At 41.8% G+C, this 11,794-nt stretch overlaps 1 long non-coding RNA gene across 1 annotated transcript in view; it reads left to right on the top strand.

Moving 5' to 3' along the window:
- Positions 1-403, top strand: part of LOC116648105 — a 43,508-nt gene extending 43,105 nt beyond the window's left edge. Inside the window, exon 6 of the long non-coding RNA XR_004302444.1 lies at positions 309-403. This is a non-coding gene — a long non-coding RNA (uncharacterized LOC116648105). The remainder of the gene's footprint in view (positions 1-308) is intronic.
- The last annotated feature ends 11,391 nt before the right edge of the window (positions 404-11,794 follow it).

An 11,794-nucleotide genomic window follows, 5' to 3' on the forward strand; every position in this document is an offset into this window, starting at 1 on the left:
TGCCTGGGTGGCTCAGTCAGCTAAGCGTCCGACTCTTGTTTTTGGCGGAGGTCATGATCTAAGGGTCATGAAATCGAGCCCCGCGCATGGGACTCCGCACTTAGCACAGAGTCGGCTTGAGATTCTCTCTCTCCCTCTGCCCCTCCCCCCACTCACGCTTACTCACTCTCTAAAATAAATAAATAAATAAATAAAATGAAAGTGGATAGAAATCAATATGTTTCATTTGTCAATTTCTCCACTACATTATGCATTCTGTTACTCTCTCATCAAACAAGTATTTAGGGGTACTTATTTTGTGTTTCCAGGCACTAGAACGCAACAGTGAAGAAGCGAAAGCAGCACTTTGCTTCCAAGAAGCATACATTCTGACATGGAGGAGGTACCGTGGAGAAGAAAGCAAATCCTGTAAGTGCTATGGCTAATAGATCAGAGAGAAATAGGGAGTGGCTGGCTTGTACTGGAAGGGCTTTTTAGGGCAAGGGAGTCAGAGATGGCCTTTCTGAAGACAACAGTTATCAGATATCTGATAGACTAAAAAGGAACCTGCTTTTGTGAGGGTTGAGAAGAGGCATTAATAGCAAGTAAATAGAACAAGGCTCTCTGCTAACATTTTCTGTGTCCCGGGACAATAGCCAAATGGCAGTCCTATCTAAATGCTTAACGATTATAAATTGAGCTAGCAAACAGTTCATATAATATTTTCTATCCTCCCACCTTGACAAATAATCCTTCCTAACAACCTCGAGGGGCCCTGCTTTGAATTTAGAATTCTTGGACCCTTTGGCGTTCTTCACTGGCAACCTCATCCATGGGCCCGTTTCCCCTTCTCTTCACGCCCCTGGCTGCCTCCCACAATGTGAGGAGCGCCCCCCTGCTCACATGTGGATCTCCCAGTCCACACATCCCGGCGCTGCTCGAGCTACCCCTTGGCACTCTCTTGGGCTAGCTAGAGAGCGCCCCTCAATATTTTCAACCAATCTGACTTTATTAAAATCTCCCAATCCCTTTGTTGGGAAAGAGTCCAACAATTCTGAACATGAAGCTCTCAAGCTGTGACTGAGATTGAGATATTTCAGAAAAATCAAAAAGGCCAGTAAGCCTAGAATGGAGTAATAAGCAAGAAGGACAGTCATGGTACATGAGATAGGAACATGGGAGCCCAAACGCATAGGGACTTTTGGCCGTGTCGGGTGGTTAATTTTTCTCCGAGGTAGTGGAAAATGATTAATTTGAGCATCATCTGCTAAGCTTCACATATATCTTACATTGGCATTTTTATCTGTTACAAAAAATATTCCAAAATGCCTGTCTAGCTTGCGGATTTTGAGGAACGATTTCCAGTCTGATGTCTGGTATTAGTCCTCCCCTCGCCCCTTTCCATAAAAAAAAAAAAAAAAAAAAAAAAAATACTCCTACCGAACCACCCCTACCTGGAGAAAGTAAAACCACCTCCATTTCATGGGAAAGAAAACTGGAGCTCCCTTTTCTGTAGGGCGGCGAGTAAGAAATGGTTGGGGACAGGGAGACCGATTGGGGTCCTGCGTCTCCTACGTGTTGGCTGGGCGACTTTTAATGAGTTAACATCTCTACCCTTGGTTTCATCTGATAAATCATCTAATAAATCGTGATAATAATAGCATTTAACACATAATGTTATTGAAGGAATTTCGATGAGGTAAAATGTAACATTTAATCCATTTCACAGAATGCCTGGCACATAATATATGGTCTGTAAACGTTTGTGGTAATTAGCACCCCCATGACTATCATGACAACAATTGTGACTATCACAACAAGGACAACTGTGTCTACCATGACTATCATTTAGACCTACAGTAAGAAATTGAGAGAACTTAAATTTGGCTTTTCTGATTCAAAGACGTGTCCTGGTAGCCTTAAACTATGGTTATTTCAGGAGAAAAAAAAGGCAAACAAAACTCCAACAGCATCATTATTTGCAGAGAACCACCATCATCCACCATCAGAATATAAAAGGAGGTAAAGTGAGGGCATTGGCATTTCATAATTTTGTAAAGGCAAAGCTCTTTCCTTTGGGGAGCTGGCTGGAGTCAGCAGCTGGAGGGAGCTCTGGAGTGTTCACACAGAGGGAGTGTGGCAGTTTTGAAAATATAAAACAATCAGCTACAAAAACTAAGTGTCATTTGGCTTTTGGCTTTAGGGCCGGAGGTTCAAAATCTCTCTCTGTGTCTCTCTCCCTCTCTCCTTCCCTCTCTTCTCTCTCTCTCTCTCTCTCACAGACAGATACACACACATTAGACATGGATGCACGGTTTTCTTGCTTGGACCCACTTTGGTGCCCTCCAGCTAGTGTAGACAATCTACTCAGAAGCAATAGTTAACGATATGGGAGTGAGTCAGACTTGCAATTTCAACGGGATCTTAAATAGCTTGCTCTATTAAACGTATTACATCCATGACAAGTTCAGTGGGTTAGGAAACCGTGATCAGGTGGTTTTGCCGAATAAAATGTTTCGTTCTCAAACATTGTACCTGGACACTGTACCACTTCTAGGAAAACTTCTGGCCCTTGTGTGTGGTGGGAACTTGGAGCTCAGGCAGACTGGGATCAAATCCTGGCTTTCTATAAGGTGTTTCTACAAGGTTCAGTCTCTCTGAACATTAGTTCCTTTTTCTGTAGGAAGACTACCATCGATTGCTACTTCTGTTATTGCTAATATTTATTATTACAATAATTACTTGAAATTAGAGCTGAGAGACTCTGGGGAACCCAGAATAATTCACATCTGTTACTCAAGAAGAAAATCTGAGAAAAATGTTAACGTGCTAGTTGTTAATGTGGGTTCCCCAGAAAGAAAAGCTTGAGGCCAGGGCTGTGTGCTGGAGGATTATTTGGGGAAGAAATCTCAAACAGGAGGGTTGGAAGACTGGAGAGAGTACAACAAGGATGGCAGGGAAAGCCGGTTAATAGGAGCTGTCAAGCTAGTCTCCCCAGAGCTGACAGTTTGATTGCCTGTCCCCACGGGGTTTTTCTGAAGAACCGGGTTTAATGTGATTTTGAATTATCCATCTGAAAGAAGGAAGAAGAGGACTTTTATTTAATAGCTTCCCTCCTCCTAGGTTCAAGTGTTGACCCGTGGGATGGTAATTCCTTAGAGCTTCCAGGATGCACATGTCTGAGTGCCCGGAAGGTTCTTGTGGTCATTCCACTGTGTGGGTGTTAGAGGGGCCAGGGCAGAAAGTGAGAGATACTCATTGCAGCTGAAACCAGAGGCTGTGGGGGTTACAGGCCGGCAGCTAGCAGCTGGTTGCCGAAGCAGAGTCTTAGCAAAAGATGGGCGAAGAGAATATGAGGTCCAGCCCAAGGGGAATCTCCTATAAGCTTGTTCCCTAACCATGGGTTAGTAATAGCAGCGGGTTAGTAGCTATCCTTTAGTAGAACTCAAAACAATATAAAAGTAGTTATAAATTCAAATAATTGTTAGTTTTCTGGGGGGATGGGAAATAGGTGCAAATGCCTTCTTTTCCCTCTTCTATCTCGTGTGGACTTTTTATTTTATTTATTTATTTATTTATTTATTTATTTATTTATTTATTAATAGCCAAACAATAGTGCTTTATTGATAAAAGGTTAGTTTCAACGGATACAAAATTGCTGTGTAAAATTAAGTTTTCAAAATACATTTCTATAGGTAAAGATTATCTTTTAGTAACAGCAATTATCTCTAGGTGAAAGTATTTATTTAGATTTGGGCAGCAGAACAGAGGGGGGTGTAGAAGTGAGACAGTGTAGGTCCACCCACCCCGCATAACCCTTATCAGGTGGTGGCTGGCCCTCATAGTTCTACCCAAACACACGGGTGGGCCCTGTAGCCACCACGCGCCCATGTGCCCCCAGCTCCACCTTTTAAACAGCTTTTACTAGTGTACTTAATGCCAAAATGACCCAGATAGCTGGTCTTGCACGGAGGTGCTCTAAAGTCACTTAACACTTTCTCTTGGTAAGAACTTTGTACAACTGTGCCTGAACCTAAGGCTTGTGACTAGTCACCATTATACAGCAGTGGGAAGACAAAGTTCTTGAGAACACCAGATTACTGTCTGTGGCCCGCCTCTGTGACTAACGTGGTTCGACCATGTCACTTTATTTTGTCTGGCCCAAGCAAAAACTCTTGCCATCCTCAGGGGAAGCGTTTTCTGCATCTCTGCCCCTCCTGTTAGAGCAAAATGAAAACATGGAGCCAACACTTGCTCCCTCCAGGTGTCCTTTCACCCATCACTTTCTGGGGACCACTTTCCCAATGTCAGTAGAAATGTTGAAAAAAGCAAGCCCCGGAGCCTCTCAGCACCCCTTGGAAGGAAGGAAAGGGCCAAGGCCACAGAGCACAGAAGACTGATCTGACTGGTGGTCTACCAGTCAGACCACAGTGCAGATTTGAAATATCTTTCAGTCTCACCCGACATACGGGGAGGTTCGTAGTACACATAATGAAGGATGTGATGGTGGCTGAAAATGGATAACAATCTGCACATAAAAAAATGACTGCTGCTACTTGCCTCCTTTCAGAAAACTATTAAAAATTTTGAGAACCAGTTAAAGGAAAGCCAAATCAGGAAAACCTGGTCGGCATTCAGGCATCATGGGGCCATGAGCCTCAGGGCCCAGGACAGGTCTGGGTTTAGAGGGCTACCCCCCAAAGGACCCTGATTCTCACTGCTCAGGCAGATCTTATAAACCTGTAGTTGCAGAAAGCACATTAGAGTGCCATGTAAAAATGTAAAAAGACTGGTTTCTAAATATATCATTTAATAATTTTCCTTAAAAAAGTTAACTTTTCATGTTAGTTGAGTAAAAATCGTTTACTGGCTCTCTGCGTGGGTAAGGATCGCTGCTGTTATATAAAAACTGGAGCTCATGGACGCTGGCTGTCCATAGCGGGGTATAACTAGTATCAGTGGGGAATACTACAAAACGTGGCTTGTGACAGGTTCTCTGCAGAGCAGCTTAAAAAATGACCTAGCTTCAGAATCCAAAGACTTCTTAAAATTTGCTCCTAATTGCCTGTTTTTTTAAAAGAGCTATTTTAGTATACACATATCATGTTAGATAATAATTCTATTGTTTTACTTGGTAAAAAAGTAAATGTGCAGATGAATTAACAGTATTGAATTATAGCAACAAAACTGGTTTTAGGTGTTATGCTCAAAACAAAGCGAAGCAAGGGAGAATCTCCATCTTGGTGACCTGGTAGGTAAATGCCCTGCAGACGCCAGCTCATCTTACCGTATCACTGGGTCCACATCGCTAGCACCCAGGCACATGCTGGCTACGTCCGAATGTTCTAGAAATGAAATCAAGAGTGCTCATGTGGACTTTTTAAAGCTTGGCACTATTCCCATCTGGGGCGAGATAGGAATTCTTTATTGGAAGAGGGGCTGCTCTGTGCACTAAAGGAATATCTCTAGCCTCTATCTACCAGATTCCAGTAGCCATCCCCCAACCACCGTCCACCCCCCTCCTCCCCAAGTTGGGACAACAAAAAATGTCTTCAGACATTACCAAATATCTCCAGGGGATGGGCAGTTGTCCCTCGTTGAGAACCTCTGATCTAATAGAGTTGAGATGTCTTTCCTGCTCCCCTTTCTACCCCCATGACTCCCCATCACAGACCCCCACGAGTGTCAAATGGCCCATGCTACAAGAGCACACACCTATGACCTATACCCCGCCCCATCCAAGTGACCTCTACCGACCAAGATTTTTCTCTGCAGCTCTGTTTGCTAGAAGTGCTATTAAAAGCAACTTGATAGGGCCAACACAACTGGATGTAATTAAGAGCAGTTAAATAAAAGAATCTTCTGAAAAAAGGATAAAGGGAGGACTCAGATAGTTTGCTACAATGAGGGACGTTTAAAAATATTTTTTATGTGTTTTTCTTCATGTTAAAATGCTCCTCATTTAAAAAAAATGGTTTAAAGAGTACTTCAGAATGTTCCCTTTGGGGGGCGCCTGGGTGGCTCAGTTGTTAAGCATCTGCCTTGGGCTCAGGTCATGATCCCAGGGTCCTGGGATTGAGCCCTGCATCCGGCTCCCTGCTCAGCGGGAAGCCTGCTTCTCCCTCTCCCACTCCCCCTGCTTGTGTTCCCTTTCTCGCTGTCTCTCTCTCTGTCAAATAAATAAATAAAATCTTGGGCGGGGGCGGGGGCGGCGGCGAATGTTTCCTTTGGTAAGCATACACCAGACCAGCATATTCATGAAGATGATACAAGTCTGTCCAGGAACTGTTTTTTTTCTTTCAAATGTTCCATCTTTTTTTAAAAAATAAACTTCTAATTTTAGAATAATTTTAGATCTACAGAAAAATTATGAATATAGTAGGGTTTCTATACACCACACACCCAGTTATTTCTAACATCTTCCATTAACATGGTACATTTGTCACAATCAATGAAACAATACTGATCCTTTTTTATTAACTAAAGTCTATACTTTATTCAGATGTCTTTACTTTCTCCTAATGTCCTTTTTCTGTGCCGGGATCCCATCGGGATCACCACATTATATTTAGTTATCAGTTTCCTCGGCAACTCTTGATGGGGACAATTGAGAGCATCCTTTCTAATCCTGGGCTCCAAAATCGACAAGCATTGAGTAACCCTTCAGGGCAGGACACCAAGGTGACTATGGATGAGAAACTTTTCATTCTCGTTGTATGCCCATAATAATAGTAATAATAATGAATCGTTTCATGCTATCATGTATCCTGGGCAAGTGCTTTCCATGCATTATCTCACTTAATCTTCATGACAACTCCGGGGAGTAAGGACTGGTTACCCCATTTTATAGAAGGAAACACAACGCATTTAACTAACTTTTTCATTGTCCCATAACTAGTAAGTGGGATGTACTAGTAAGCAACACCTGGAACCTATCAAATCTCTTATGAGGTCTGATGCTAGTGCATTTTTCTTCTGTTGTTTCTTTCTTTTTTTTTTTTAAGATTTTATTTATTTACGAGAGAGAGAGAGAGAGAGAAGAGGAGCAGAGGGAGAGGGACAAGCAAACTCCATGTTGAGTGCTGAGTCTGACTCAATCTCACAACCCTGACATCACGACTAGAGCCAAAACCAAGAGTCAGATGTTTAACCAATGGAGCCGCCCAGGCACCCCTCTTCTTCTTGTTTCTAACATGTCCCTAACACCACCTTCCTTGAGGAAGCCCATGGCTCTCTGCTCCTCCATAGCTTGTAAGTTACTTAGAAATAGAGATCCATTTTATTCATGTCTCTATCCACAAAGCACTTAGTTCAATGACTTATACATTAAAGGCATCTGCTAAAGGATTATTGAATTGAATTTTTTTAATTAAAAAAATAACCTAAATTATTCTGGCTTTTAAGCTTGAACCAGCAGCTCTGAAAATGAGCTGGAAGAATGCTCCTGGGAGGATAAGAGCTAAAAATACCATCTCATTAAAGTAATGATCAGAAATACCAGTGAGCTCTGGGAAGAGAAATTCTTCAGGTCCTCTGGCTATATACAGCCTGGGGCTGAGGTCTAATTGTAGGAAACAGCACCCTGTCCAGGGCGCTTTCCTTGCCTGTGCTGGAAAATGACAAGGTGTGGTGGAATGTTCTGGGATCGAGGAGACCAGGGGTTCCGTGCTGAGCCTGCCAGGCACTAACTCTGTGTCCTCCAGAAAGTGTCTTCATCTCTCTTTGGGCTCCAGTTTCCTCACCTGTAAAATGTTGGTGAAGGATCTCCAGCAAACTAAGGATTCCTCCAGCTGTAATATTCTATGATTTTTAGGTGCAGTTATGTGAGTCCTGGAAGCAATGCTCATCCACGCAGCCTTTTTGGAAAAAGGGGAAGGAAAAAGGAAAAGAAAAACACTTCCATAAAAGTATTTATAGCACAATCAGTGACTGTGAACCACAGCATAATTAATTCTCTTTTATAAAGTTGCCTTGTTCCCTAACTTAGTTGCAGTAATTCCCAAGCCCTGCTCAACAGCAGCTCCATTGACAAATACGGCATTTTCCTTGTCTCTTTGCACTGCATAAGTTCAAAGCATCCAGACTAAACTCTGAGTTTCTGCCAGTTCTGCATTTCACTAACTGCATGATGCTAATCTTCTGTGACTGACGGACAGACCCAGTTGCCGAAGGATGTAATATAAATGTGATCTATTTTGACTTTAATAAAGATTTGGATTAATTTCCTCACATCAGTTTTGTCCATCAAGTTTTATTATTAAGTGCTTTACAATTTAATTATGATTGGCCTAGAAAAATTAGCCATGGGCTGGTTTGAAATTGCTGTGTGCTGATCCCGTGGTTACCGTAGATAACAAATACCCAGCAAATGTATTTGACTCGCCATTTCTTTGATCTGGTTCTTTCTTTTTTTTTTTTTAATTTTTTTATTGTTATGTTAATCCCCATACATTACATCATTAGTTTTAGATATAGTGTTCCATGATTCATTGTTTGTGCATAACACCCAGTGCTCCATGCAGAACGTGCCCTCCTCAATACCCATCACCAGGCTAACCCATCCTCCCAACCCCCTCCCCTCTAGAACCCTCAGTTTGTTTTTCAGAGTCCATCGTCTCTCATGGTTCTTCTCCCCCTCCGATTTCCCCCCCTTCATTCTTCCCCTCCTGCTACATTCTTCTTCTTTTTTTCTTTCTTAACATATATTGCATTATTTGTTTCAGAGGTACAGATCTGAGATTCAACAGTCTTGCACAATTCACAGCGCTTACCAGAACACATACCCTCCCCAGTGTCCATCACCCAGTCACCCCATCCCTCCCACCCCACCCCCCACTCCAGCAACCCTCAGTTTGTTTCCTGAGATTAAGAATTCCTCATATCAGTGAGGTCATATGATACATGTCTTTCTCTGTTTGACTTATTTTGCTCAGCATAATACCCTCCAGTTCCATTCACGTCATTGCAAATGGCAAGATCTCATTCCTTTTGATGGCTGCATAATATTCCATTGTATATATATGCCACATCTTCTTTATCCATTCATCTGTTGATGGACATCTTGGCTCTTTCCACAGTTTGGCTATTGTGGACATTGCTGCTATAAACATTGGGGTGCACGTACCCTTTCGGGTCCCTACTTTTGTATCTTTGGGGTAAATACCCAGGAGTGCAATTGCTGGATCGTATGGTAGCTCTATTTTCAACTTTTTGAGGAACCTCCATACTGTTTTCCAGAGTGGTTGCACCAGCTTGCATTCCCACCAACAGTGTAGGAGGGTTCCCCTTTCTCCGCATCCCCGCCAACATCTGTCATTTCCTGACTTGTTAATTTTAGCCATTCTGACTGGTGTGAGGTGGTATCTCATTGAGGTTTTGATTTGGATTTCCCTGATGCCGAGCGATATTGAACACTTTTTCATGTGTCTGTTGGCCGTTTGGATGTCTTCTTTGGAAAAATGTCTGTTCATGTCTTCTGCCCATTTCTTGATTGGATTCCTTGTTCTTTTGGTGTTGAGTTTGATGAGTTCTTTATAGATTTTGGATACTAGCCCTTTATCTGATATGTCATTTGCAAATATCTTCTCCCATTCTGTCGGTTGTCTTTTGGTTTTGTTCACTGTTTCCTTTGCTTTGCAAAAGCTTTTTATCTTGATGAAGTCCCAATAGTTCATTTTTGCCCTTGCTTCCCTTGCCTTTGGCGATGTTTCTAGGAAGAAGTTGCTGCGGCTGAGGTCGAAGAGGTTGCTGCCTGTGTTCTCCTTTAGGATTTTGATGGACTCCTGTCTCACATTGAGGTCTTTCAACCATTTGGAGTCTATTTTTGTGTGTGGTGTAAGGAAATGGTCCAGTTTCATTCTTCTGCATGTGGCTGTCCAATTTTCCCAACACCATTTGTTGAAGAGACTGTCTTTTTTCCATTGGACATTCTTTCCTGCTTTGTCAAAGATGAGTTGACCATATAGTTGAGGGTCCATTTCTGGGCTCTCTATTCTGTTCCATTGATCTATGTGTCTGTTTTTGTGCCAGTACCATACTGTCTTGATGATGACAGCTTTGTAGTAGAGCTGGAAGTCCGGAATTGTGATGCCGCCAGCTTTGCTTTTCTTTTTCAACATTCCTCTGGCTATGCGGGGTCTTTTCTGGTTCCATACAAATTTTAGGATTATTTGTTCCATTTCTTTGAAAAAAGTGGATGGTATTTTGATGGGAATTGCATTGAATGTGTAGATTGCTCTAGGTAGGATTGACATCTTCACAATATTTGTTCTTCCAATCCATGAGCATGGAACGTTTTTCCATTTCTTTGTGTCTTCCTCAATTTCTTTCATGAGTATTTTATAGTTTTCTGAGTACAGATCCTTTGCCTCTTTGGTTAGATTTATTCCTAGGTATCTTATGGTTTTGGGTGCAATTGTAAATGGGATCGACTCCTTAATTTCTCTTTCTTCTGACTTGTTGTTGGTGTATAGGAATGCCACTGACTTCTGTGCATTGATTTTATATCCTGCCACTTGACTGAATTCCTGTATGAGTTCTAGCAGTTTTGGGGTGGAGTCTTTGGGATTTTCCACATAAAGTATCATATCATCTGCAAAGAGTGAGAGTTTGACTTCTTCTTTGCCGATTTGGATGCCTTTGATTTCTTTTTGTTGTCTGATTGCTGTGGCTAGGACTTCCAATACTATGTTGAATAGCAGTGGTGATAGTGGACATCCCTGCCGCGTTCCTGACCTTAGGGGGAAAGCTCTCAGTTTTTCCCCATTGAGAATGATATTCGCTGTAGGTTTTTCATAGATGGCTTTTATGATATTGAGGTATGTACCCTCTATCCCTATACTCTGAAGAGTTTTGATCAAGAAAGGATGCTGTACTTTGTCAAATGCTTTTTCTGCATCTATTGAGAGGATCATATGATTCTTGTTCTTTCTTTTGTTAATGTATTGTATCACATTGATTGATTTGCGGATGTTGAACCAACCTTGCAGCCCAGGGATAAATCCCACTTGGTCGTGGTGAATAATCCTTTTAATGTACTGTTGGATCCTATTGGCTAGTATTTTGGTGAGAATTTTTGCATCCATGTTCATCAGGGATATTGGTCTGTAATTCTCCTTTTTGATGGGGTCTTTGTCTGGTTTTGGGATCAAGGTAATGCTGGCCTCATAAAATGAGTTTGGAAGTTTTCCTTCCATTTCTATTTTTTGGAACAGTTTCAGAAGGATAGGTATTAATTCTTCTTGAAATGTTTGGTAGAATTCCCCTGGGAAGCCATCTGGCCCTGGGCTTTTGTGTTTTGGGAGATTTTTGATGACTGCTTCAATTTCCTTAGTGGTTATAGGTCTGTTCAGGTTTTCTATTTCTTCCTGGTTCAGTTTTGGTAGTTGATACATCTCTAGGAATGCATCCATTACTTCCAGGTTATCTAATTTGCTGGCATAGAGTTACTCATAATATGTTCTTATAATTGTTTGTATTTCTTTGGTGTTGGTTGTGATTTCTCCTCTTTCATTCATGATTTTGTTGATTTGGGTCATTTCTCTTTTCTTTTTGATAAGTCTGGCCAGGGGCTTATCAATCTTGTTAATTCTTTCAAAGAACCAGCTCCTAGTTTCATTGATCTGTTCTACTGTTCTTTTGGTTTCTATTTCATTGATTTCTGCTCTGATCTTTATTATTTCTCTTCTCCTGCTGGGTTTAGGCTTTATTTGCTGTTCTTCCTCCAGCTCCTTTAGGTGTAGGGTTAGGTTGTGTACTTGAGACCTTTCTTGTTTCTTGAGAAAGGCTTGTATTGCTATATACTTTCCTCTTAGGA

This window comes from Phoca vitulina, unplaced genomic scaffold (genome assembly GCF_004348235.1).
Source record: "Phoca vitulina isolate PV1807 unplaced genomic scaffold, GSC_HSeal_1.0 scaffold41, whole genome shotgun sequence".
In the NCBI taxonomy this organism is placed as follows: Eukaryota; Metazoa; Chordata; class Mammalia; order Carnivora; family Phocidae; genus Phoca; species Phoca vitulina.